Source organism: Haliotis cracherodii, unplaced genomic scaffold, assembly GCF_022045235.1.
Source record: "Haliotis cracherodii isolate W230 unplaced genomic scaffold, xgHalCrac1.p SCAF_6, whole genome shotgun sequence".
NCBI classification, from domain to species: domain Eukaryota; kingdom Metazoa; phylum Mollusca; class Gastropoda; order Lepetellida; family Haliotidae; genus Haliotis; species Haliotis cracherodii.
The window spans coordinates 50,481,060-50,491,930 of record NW_027266319.1 but is presented as its reverse complement, the minus strand read 5'-3'; positions in this window follow the sequence as shown (position 1 = coordinate 50,491,930).

Below are 10,871 nucleotides of genomic sequence, written 5' to 3'. Positions count from 1 at the left end.
TAATAATACTATGTCATACCTGTAGACTCCTGGAATGTAATCCTTGGTAATCCATTGTTTGTGTTCAACACGTGTTTCACTGTTTCACTTGATTATACACGTGGCAACATGTGCCACGTGGCAACATGTGCCTCGTGTCAATGAAAACTGTCTAAAGTAGATCCTCACAAGTATTGTCCTTCCTGCATAAATAAGGACGGGTTTTCAATGTGTTCGTGGAATAAAAGTTGTAAAGAATGTGAGCAATTGTCTTCTATCAACTTTAACTTGTATCTTCGTGCGTTGGCGAAGCGGGTGGATCCTTGGACTCTGGACTCCCCTCTACATCTGGCCCTTGGGGTGGTGCGTCGGACACACCCAAGAAATCAGTTGATAAAGACCCGCTTCAGTCAACTTATTTTTTCGACAAGACACGTGACCGTTTGCCTGCTGATGATACTACCCGCACGACTGATCTTCGTCAATCGGTTGATCGAGAGCGTCACTCAGCCACCCCCGTTACCCTAGTCGGTCCGTCTCTCGTCCTACCAACGACGATAGGAACGTCGTGCGGGTCGACAGTGACCACAGATCCCTCTCTAGAAGTCGTTCCCGTTCACGGGACGACAGGTCGAGGGCCTCGTCGAGAGACAGTAAACGACACGAGGACGTTCGTTGCCTTTGTGGTCGTCATGAGTTCGTTTTGGACAATAACTACAATGGGGATCGTAGTACTTCTACAGTTAGAGATCATAGCCCTCGCCCCCACGGGGACGTGCGACGCTCTCGAAGTGAGTTTTTGGGAGATCAGCGTCGTAGAGCTGATGATCAATCGACACCTTCGTCTCACTTTCCTATCAACCCGACTTTGATAGCCCAGATCACGGCGGCAGTACTCGCCTCGACAGCGTCGACCAAGAAGGATTCGACTACGTCGGAGGTCCATGGACGTCGACGTCGACGATGGATTGTGACGACAGCCCTCCTAGGCCTCCCAAAGACATTGAGTTGTTTGCTTGGCTATCTAACTTTCTCGAATGATGCCGACAAAGCGACGCGTGGTGGCTTTAAGGTCGGTGATACGCCGCAGTCTCTTCAGTTTTCACCTCCCGATGTCTTCAGAGCCATGGCTCACGATATGGATCAGAACTTTGCCTCTGCTCTACAGGGACAGAGTTTCAGCAAGCTGCCTGGTCGATCTAGTTACCCGATCTATGGCGTGCCGTTTTCGTCACCCATGAGTAGGGACTTGGATTGGGGGCTACTCTTCGAGACACCAGCGCCCTCCAAGATTCTAGTTGAAGACAGGTATTTGGAATCCATGGACACTGCTGTTCGTCACCAGCTACAACCGCTTGCTGCGCTGTCGACAGCGATCGAGGCCCTCTCAGTGTACTTTGAGGAGAAAGACCCCCAGGACGAGGACAAAAGGACGGTGCCATCAATCCTCACCTGTCTGCAACGGTGGATCTCGGACGTCCTCGCCCAGTCCCGATATGTATCGGGCCAGATTACTACGGCACGTCGTCATGGTTACATCGCCTGCACTGAACTACCTGATCGTCCTGGAAGGACACTCTTACGGGCCCCGTGGTCATCGCAACAGTTGTTTGACGGTCATACCATAGACGTTCTGGACAAGTACTCCAAGGAAGCCGAGCGTGACATCATCATTTCGGCTTCACACAACATGTCCAGGCAGCCACCGGTTTTGATCGCCCCACGACGCCGTTATATAAACGAGAATGTGCAACAATCCTTTCGTAGGGACGCGCCTCGACAGACGTCCCGCGAGAGAGATGTGGACAGAAAAGGTCGCCAGGTCTCCTTTTCCAAGTATCCCAAGGGGGGGACAGAGCCGGCGGGGGCAGAAGTGAGGACCCTTAGACATGGGCGTACGCGCCCGTCTCATCCCGGGGGCCAAGAATGTGATAGTCGACACCCTGTCGAGACCTTCGAGGCCGTCTCCCACGGAGTGGATGATCCGCCCGGCAGCTTTTCATCTGCTGAAAGATCGACTCTGGTTGCCCCAAGTAGATCTCTTCGCAGATTACAATAAAAACTGTTGGTGAATGTACGCATTCTTCTGTTTTTTTGTTGCATGCAGTACTTCGGCTGTTTTATTATGGTTATTCGGTGTATGCATCGTCTTCCCATACTTTATAGTACTGCTCGTATTTTTTAGCTACCTTGTATACTGCGAGTTGCTCTGTAACTAAATTATAAGCCGACCACGTTTCGATCGCCATTCAACTGACGTGAGCAGTTGTCCTAACGCATCGATACTTACTTGTGGGTCGAAGAGCATTAAACATGTTGTTTTAGTTACCTTGTATACTGCGAGTTGCTCTGTAACTAAATTATGCGCCGACCACACTTCGATCGCAATTCAACTGACGTGTGCAGTTGTCCTGTCGCATCGATAATTAGTTGTGTGTTGAAAAGCATTCACCATGCTGTTTTAGTTACCTTGGATACGACGAGTCGTTCTGACACTAACTAAACTATCCGTTGACCACTTCGATCGCAATTCAACTGTCGTGTGCAGTTGTCCCGTCGCATCGATAGTTACTTGTGGGTCGAAGAGCATCAAACATGCTGTTTTAGTTACCTTGTATACTGTGAGTTGCTCTGTAGCTAAACTATACGTCGACCACTTCGATTGCAGTTCAACTGACGCGTGCAGTTGTCCTGTGGCATCGATAATTAGTTGTGTGTCGAAGAGCATTAACCATGCTGTGCGTTCGTGATAAACAATTTGTCTCGTCTGTGCATTTGGTCGAATGTTCTATTGTCACTACAGGGGTGAGGAACTTGGTACATTCAACGTGAAAGAGGTCACTTTCTGATTACTTTCCTGACCCCCCTTCCAGTGTTCCGTCGAATTCTACCCAATTGTACGACTGAAAACAGATTAAAACATGGGTTTTTCAGATTAAAAACGATGTTTTATTGGTCTGTTTTCAGTCGTACGTTCCCACCCAGCCATCCCCACTGGGAAGTAATCCAGTCCAGTCCTGCTTGATGGCTTATTCTTCGAGATTTGTGACATGTCATTGGGAGGTGCGTGCGCAACCGGACGGAAACAAGTTTATTGTTTACATTCCAGCTTCTGGCTTCCTTTTAACGTGCGACTAGAGGTACGAGATACCCAATTGTACGACTGAAAACAGACCAATAAAACATCGTGTTTAATCTGAAAAACCCATTTTATAATGGCAATGAAAATGACCGATACGCAGGATTAAAAGTTACGGACCAAAGCCTGAGAATCATTTCTTTTATTTTTTTAAGCCTAATATATTTTGGATTTATCACTAATCATTCTCTTTGGTGATGGAGCATATCTTATCACTTTCACAAGTTTTACTTCTTAGCTCACCTGACTTTTAAGCTTATGCAAGCTTAGGAAAATAGTACATGTGTGTTTCCGGTTTACCATTTGACCAAACCTGACCTGATTTCTTGTTGTTTTCAAGTTTCACCACAACTTTTATCACAGTATTGTTTATTGTCCATGGTATTTAGCTGTTGTGTTTGATGATAGATAAACCAGTCATTATCTTCATTTAGGCTTTTAAGTAGGCTTTCAATGATGGGCTGCAATTAGGGCTGGGAAGAGTCCAAATTTACTACCCGAGTACCCCTCACCCTATTACCCGACCCTACCCAGGTACCTGTTGTAGATATTTAGAGATAGGTACAAACTTTCCGATTTAGAAAAGTTTGACCGTATCCCTGCCAAAATGTATTTAGATACACGTGTAAAACCATCTGGTCATGCATACACTGAAGTTTACTACATGAAGTTGTATCTTTATTCAAACATATAAAAGTTAGAAGGGATGGGTGCATTGTCAGAAAGAAATGGGAACATTAGTGACTTGTAGTGTAACCATAGTGTTTTAGATAATTTTTGTCATCAAACAATATATCACGTGACTAACCACGGGTCCGGGTAGTCTTGTGGGTACCTGAGTCCTACTCAGTACCCACCCGACCAGAGTACCCGAGTTACCCGTCCCAGCCCTAGCTGCAATATCCATTTTTCAGAGAAAAAAAGTAACCAAAAAGCCCCAAAAACTCTGACTTAGGAAAAAACAACCTACCTACCCTTTGTTTGGATGGGCTGAAATTTGAGACACACATGCTGTGGTACTTGGTAACCTATGTCCCTCATATGTCATACTCTGAAACATCTCTGATACCTCAGGAGGCATATGATGCTGACAGATTGCATGGATGACTCATGCAATGGTGTCTGAGAGAATTCCAATCTAATTTTAAACATGGCTGCCAAAGCAGCCATGTTGGAATGTCAATGTTAGTCATTACTCAGCCATTTTTGTATGTACCATTATGAGGTTTGATAGGCAGAATATATGTGGTGGATGGAATAACATATGAAATATTTTTTATTTTGAATCCTTTTATTTTTTACCCTGCTATGGTCTAACATGATGATTATTATAAGATATTGTTGCTGTTTTGTTGTATCATGACATTTTTTATTTAGGTTTGCAAATTCATGTTTACCCTTTTATTATGAATTTACCATCTTATGTCGCAAATACACCTTAAACATCAGGTGAGTTTTGATGTATTATATCACATATTGTATTGCAATCAATGTACTGTACCCAAATCGTGATTGAATTTCTTGCGACATATATTCATGTTATTCAGCAGTGTTTGTCAATATTCCACTTCAATACCTTGATCATTTTTACCATCATAATAATCATAATCATGATTCTTTTCGGATGCATACTTCTGATGTATTAAGCTCCATATTCAAATTGGTCTACACTGGAAGAACTGCAGTAAACTACGTTTATAACGAACTGTTGGATATAACAAACTGACATTTGCTGTATATTTTATCATATAAAATTGATGGATATAACAAACACGCTGATGACGGATATAGTGAACTCATTTTGTGGTCCCGTGTGTACCCTGTGAACGATAATGTTTAAGTTTATAACAAACTGTTAATCCCTGAGCTAAGATGCTCACGTGTCACCAATCTGCCTATCAAAAGCAGCAATAAACTATTGAAGGCAATTGATCTACACTTAAGTACTGACACCTTGACCTCGTTTCACTCCCTCAATTAACAATAGTAACACAGTGATTAGGCTACAACCTATGAAGTGGATATATTCTATGTACAAAATGCGAAGACTTGAGTGAGGAAATTCAGTATTGATAAACTTAGGATGGCAGACACATCTTGCAAGCGGAGATGTCTGACAGTCGAAATGTTTCTAACAAACTACGGATATAACAAACTAAAAATAGTGGTCCCTTTGAGTTTGTTATAACCGTAGTTTACTGTAATTGGTTATAATGATATTCAAGCACATTGATATTGGTAGATATTGATTACGTCTTGTTGAATGATGAGGGATCGATCACCATCTAGCATTTTTAAGGTCCAATTACATAGGATTTGTTTTATATGCATGGGAATGGTTCTGAATTCTTTTCCCTTGTATGAAGGACAAGCTTTGAGATAATCATACTTGTATGTCATCATGTTGTCTTTGTTTGGGGATTGATGGGTAATTTAGCTGTAGAAAATCATAGTAGAAATTCATCCCCATGTGTATTTAGTCTCCAATCTATTAGGATTAATGGCCAGGATCCACTCTCCACCAGAGCTTAGTTTTAGAAGTGACTGCACCAGCTTCATCTCTTTTAGGACTACATTTAGCGCAGGATTTCTCTCGCTCATCATCTTAAAATCATCAACCAATCAAAATTCTCTTCTGAACGTGTTTTTAGCATAGATCTTCTTTCAAATTAACTGGAAAGATATTTTCCTGAGTACTCAGACAGAGGTGGGAGTCTTTACACAAGATATTTCTGAAGTGTTTTTTTTGTGGTGGCATGCAAAGTTTACACGAACACTGTTGAAATGGCAATCTCATTAAAATCCTCTCTTAGTTCTCGCAACCGCTAAACAAAGATCTGAGCACATCCCATTATGGGTCACCAATGGAATGACCAATCAGAAGGCAGCTTTCTCGTGCTTTACGGCACAAATTTCAACTTGGCGACAAACTTCGAAACATATTTTGACAAATTCTCGATTACAAATTTGAAACCTGAACAAAAAACATCCTGGATTGGCTAATAGATGGTCTAGATTGTAATGATTCAGTCGTTAAACCCGTAACTATTGTTCGGAATACCCCATGTTAAAGTTTTCGAGACTAGAAATCACATTCCGACTGTCACTTTCATAATCTGGTAAGCGACGCACTGATTGGTCGGATGAAAGGTCATTCTGACGTGACCCCTTATGGGATGTCTTCAGATCTTTGTTCAGCGGTAGCGAGAACTAAGGTCTGATTTTAATGAGATTGTTGAAATGGTGGCTTGGTTAGATCATGCAAGAACAGTATAATCTTATTGGATGTCTATTTTTTGCATCTCAGTACGAGGCTAAGGTGGTCAGTGGGTTCAGGTATATATCAATAGAATGGAGATATAATAGACTTGGTAATCGTGGGTGTTTGAAATTTGGTTTGTCATGATGATTGTGAAGAATAGATATATAACAATAAGTGTCGCATTCCTTCCTGGTGTGTCATAAGGCTGGCAACACAGCGACATTATGTTGTACTAGAGGCAGTTATTGTGGGAATGACATAGTGGTTAGAGGTTTTTCAATGAATTTTGTGTGCACACAAAATGATGATGTCATGTTCACTGGCATCTTCCCCAGGCAAGCGTGTCCACTCGTCTATGTCTAAGCCTAGTTTCTGCTCTTGCGTAAAATCGAATCAGATCGCTGTTCTTAGATCGTTTGGCTTCATAAAGATGGTGACTATCATGTCCGACGACCTGGTCGATCAAATAACTACAATATTTGTGATTCATCCCTGACAGACAAATAAGGGCAATCGTTGAGGGGTTCAAAGATGGCAAAAGAAATATTCGTGTCAACAAAGACAGTCACTTTCACTTTCATACGAATGAGGACAAGTTGTGTTTAATGACTGTTCTCATCATTGTACAGCTTACAAGCTCAATACTTGGGCTTATTGATTCATAAGTTGGAAAGACTTCGAAAATTCTTCTTTTCGCTTAATTGTTGAAAGAACTTCAGCGTGAATTTGAAAAGCTTTATGGCAGCAGCCATGTTTTCGGAACCCGGAAGTTGATTTTATGAAAGTTCTCTGATTGGACTATCGATTTGTGCTGTAGTCCAATCATATTTATCACAGGAAAGTGGGCTTGATGTGGCAAGGGTGGAAACTAGACTTTGATAAGTAGGCTATTGGATGCTCATGCCTTGGGAAGATGGTTCACTGGCTGGTGTGAGTTGATTAGATTGGTGTACATGTGTTGAGGTTGGTGTGTTGAAGGTTATATTGACACACTCTTTTTAGTCATACATCATTGTACATGGAGTAGTAAAAATATTTCCTTTTCAGTTCATTTAAAACAGACAAGACTTCAGTACAATACCATTCAATACCATAGCACGACTTATGCAATTAAGTCTTTCTTGTGGTCATGTGATTTTCATCACATATATCCACACATTCAGCTTTATCATCAAAAGTATCTTCTACCGGTATTTCACTTGAAATCAAAATTAATTAGGTGAAACCAATTTGATTTCTTGTTTTTATAGTTTTTCATGGTTATGATGCAAGAAACATAAAGTAATGAAATATAAACAAAAACTGGATAATTTCCACTAAACTCTTGAAAATTTAGAGCAAACTCCTCCGTAAAACTAAAAAAGAGAGTTTTGCCTGGACTATATGTTCTCCACTTGAATAAATTTAACTCTTTTATGTGATTTATTGGACTAATTTGTGTAAACAGAAAGGACTAAATTTTTAACATGTCTCATAAATATGTTTTTTTATTTTAGTTTTCTGATCATCTCAATACTTCACAGGTTTTGTATAGACTGGTACACCATCATTTGTGACTACCGTATTTGACATAATAAGCGCCCAGGGCGCTCTCAAATTTAGAAGTAGTGGGCTCTTATTAGAATATTATTTAGTGGAAAAAAAGAGAGTTGAAAGATAAATTTTGTGGTTTATGCTGACACACTGAAATGTTTATATGCGACAGATACATTTTTCCAGAATTTAATTGCCCGTAATTAAGAATGCATATAACACACGAGTGCGTATTATACGCGAATAAATAAGTCTTGTGTACATTGATCAATCGGAAGGAGTGCTATTTGGGATTGTTCACTAGCCAGTATATTACCAAATATCGCCGTGTGCGCTTATCAGAGCGGGTCGAATACGGTATATACAAACGGTTTGTGGTCTAGTGTAGTGTTTTAGTTGTGCTGATGAAATGAGGCCGTTAATAACTCACAGAAGTAAAATCTCTTCATATTGAAGCAATTTGTTAATAAGGCAAGGGTACAAGTATTATTGCTGTTTGAGTGATGTAATCGGAGCTCTCACAGCTGCCGTAAAAGATGACTTTGCTTGTCGTAAGAGGCAACTAACGGGATCGTTGGTCAGGCTTGCTGTCTTGGTTGATGCATGTCGTCGTATCACATTGCCATGATTGTGTGGATTGATGCTCATGATGTCAATCACTGGAATGTCTGGTCCAGACTCGATTATTTACAGACCCCTGTCAAACAGCTTGAATATTTCTGAGTGCGTCGTTTAACAACAAACAAACATGAATTGGTCAGAGCACTCACTGGCTTCCCTGTTGCTGGAAGCAGACAGTGTCTGGATTTGTTGGTAAAAATAGTAGCTACACTGCAAGACAGCTGTGTGTATTCATGGCAGATGGAGGACTGTAGTCTGTACCATGTTTTGTTTGTTTGTTTGTTGTCTAATGCCACACTCAGCAATATTCTAGCTATATGACGGCGATCTGTAAATAGTCAAGTCTGGACCAGACAATCCAGTGATTGGGATACGATGACATGCATCAACCAAGTCAGCGAACCTAACCACCCGATCCCGTTAGTCGCCTCTTACAACAAGCAGTGTACCATGTATACAAACCCAGGAAGTATTGACAATGTTTTTTTCATCAGACCGACACACAAATATGATGATGATGATGATGATGATGATGATGATGATGATGATGACATATGTTTGTATTACTGGACGAGACTTTTTATGAAACTTGATTTACAGATTCTGATGACCTAGAAGAAATGAAAAGGCGAACAAGTTTGATATTTCACAGAACATCTGTAAATCAAAAAATATTAAAATGTCTTGGCCCTATATCTCAGGGAAATGATTGTGTAGGCTTTGTAGTTAGAAATTCACAGGCATCTGTTCTTGAAATAAGTAAATAGAATGAAATGTGGAATGTAACCCTTTTGAAAATTATAATTTGAGTCCATGCACAAGGGCATCCTTTGACATATTTTTCGTGATTGAATTTCTTTCAATTGAGGATGAATGCCTGTGTATGTTTTGATTGAACATGTTAAACTGAATGTCCTAAGCATGTTGGTAGGATTGGAATGAATTTTTATGTGTTCACTAATAATTTATATAAATCAATGAAATATCATATATGCATGTTGCTGAGATGTTTCCAGATAGAACAAGGGTCATATGCACAAAGTTATGAAATCATTAAACTTTCCAGACACCACATGTTATTTGGTTAAGAACAGATCCCTAGAAGATATCAAAACACTATGAAAAACTAAACTTGTTTATTATGTATATGTTTAACTGTATTCTAAAGACTCAAAATAATCGAAACTTACTGTTTTGAATCCAAAATATTTATGTTTATTTTCATGCTTCATTTAAGACAGAAACATTATAATTTATTCAAACCTCAAAATAAGAACAAATGTTCTTTGTGCTTAACCCGATGCTAATGGAGTACAAGAATATCAGCCACCACAATGTATACTGAACTGCAAGGAAAGCCATACATAACCCTAAGCCTGCTTTGTGCATGTGGGCCTTTGCACTTGTTTCTGTGTAACTGTTGAAGATAAACATCTGATGTTCACATTTTATGATATTTCTATTTCTACATTTGTTTAAATATTGTTTATTTTGTGTTTATCAATGTTTCATGGCAAAAAGATTCTAAATCTTGCTTAAGTACATATGAAATGTTTATGTGTTTGGTATTTAAATAAATTTAGATGTCAGAATTTGATGATAATTGTCTTCATGGCTGCCATCTTGGAAAGGTGTCCACTGTAAAACAAAAAGCTCTCAAATAATGTTTAACTTTAAATATTCAGAGGAAAATGCCAAATGGAATTTCTCAAATAATATTTATTTCATCAAGATAATTAGACTTTGTTGTATTTTTTTAGTACCAGCCTCGTCCTGTTTGAGAGGCTTTGGTCCACATTTGAATTAAGACAATCTCCTTAAGATCAGATATTTTACTCTATGATACCTCTCTGTGAAGATCAGAGGACACCTTCACAGACGGTTGGGTCAGGTAAACCTCGAGCAAACTTTGACTACCCAATCAAAAGGAAGGATGCAGGGGTGCTTTAGCCAATCAGAGGTCAACTTTCAAAAGTGATTCAGTCTCAGCTTCATTTTTGTCTTGATTAGGATATATTAATGTTAATGAAAGAAAGCCCACAGAGAACACAACTATTCCATTGATGGCTCGATCTCCCTTTTGGGTGTACATGCCATATCCACAACATGATGGCACAGCCTTTATTGTTTACATTTGGAACATGCTGATTAACTCTAAAAGATGATTGGTCCACCTGCTCTCATGAACAAATGAGGTGGTGAGGTCATCAGGTGATTGTTGACGGCCATGGCAGAGTCAGTTTACCGGTACTGTATCTTGGTGGGATATCCATGTTAAACTGTGGCATGGTTTTGTTTGCTTGTTTGTTTGTTGTTTAACGCCACACTCAGCAATAT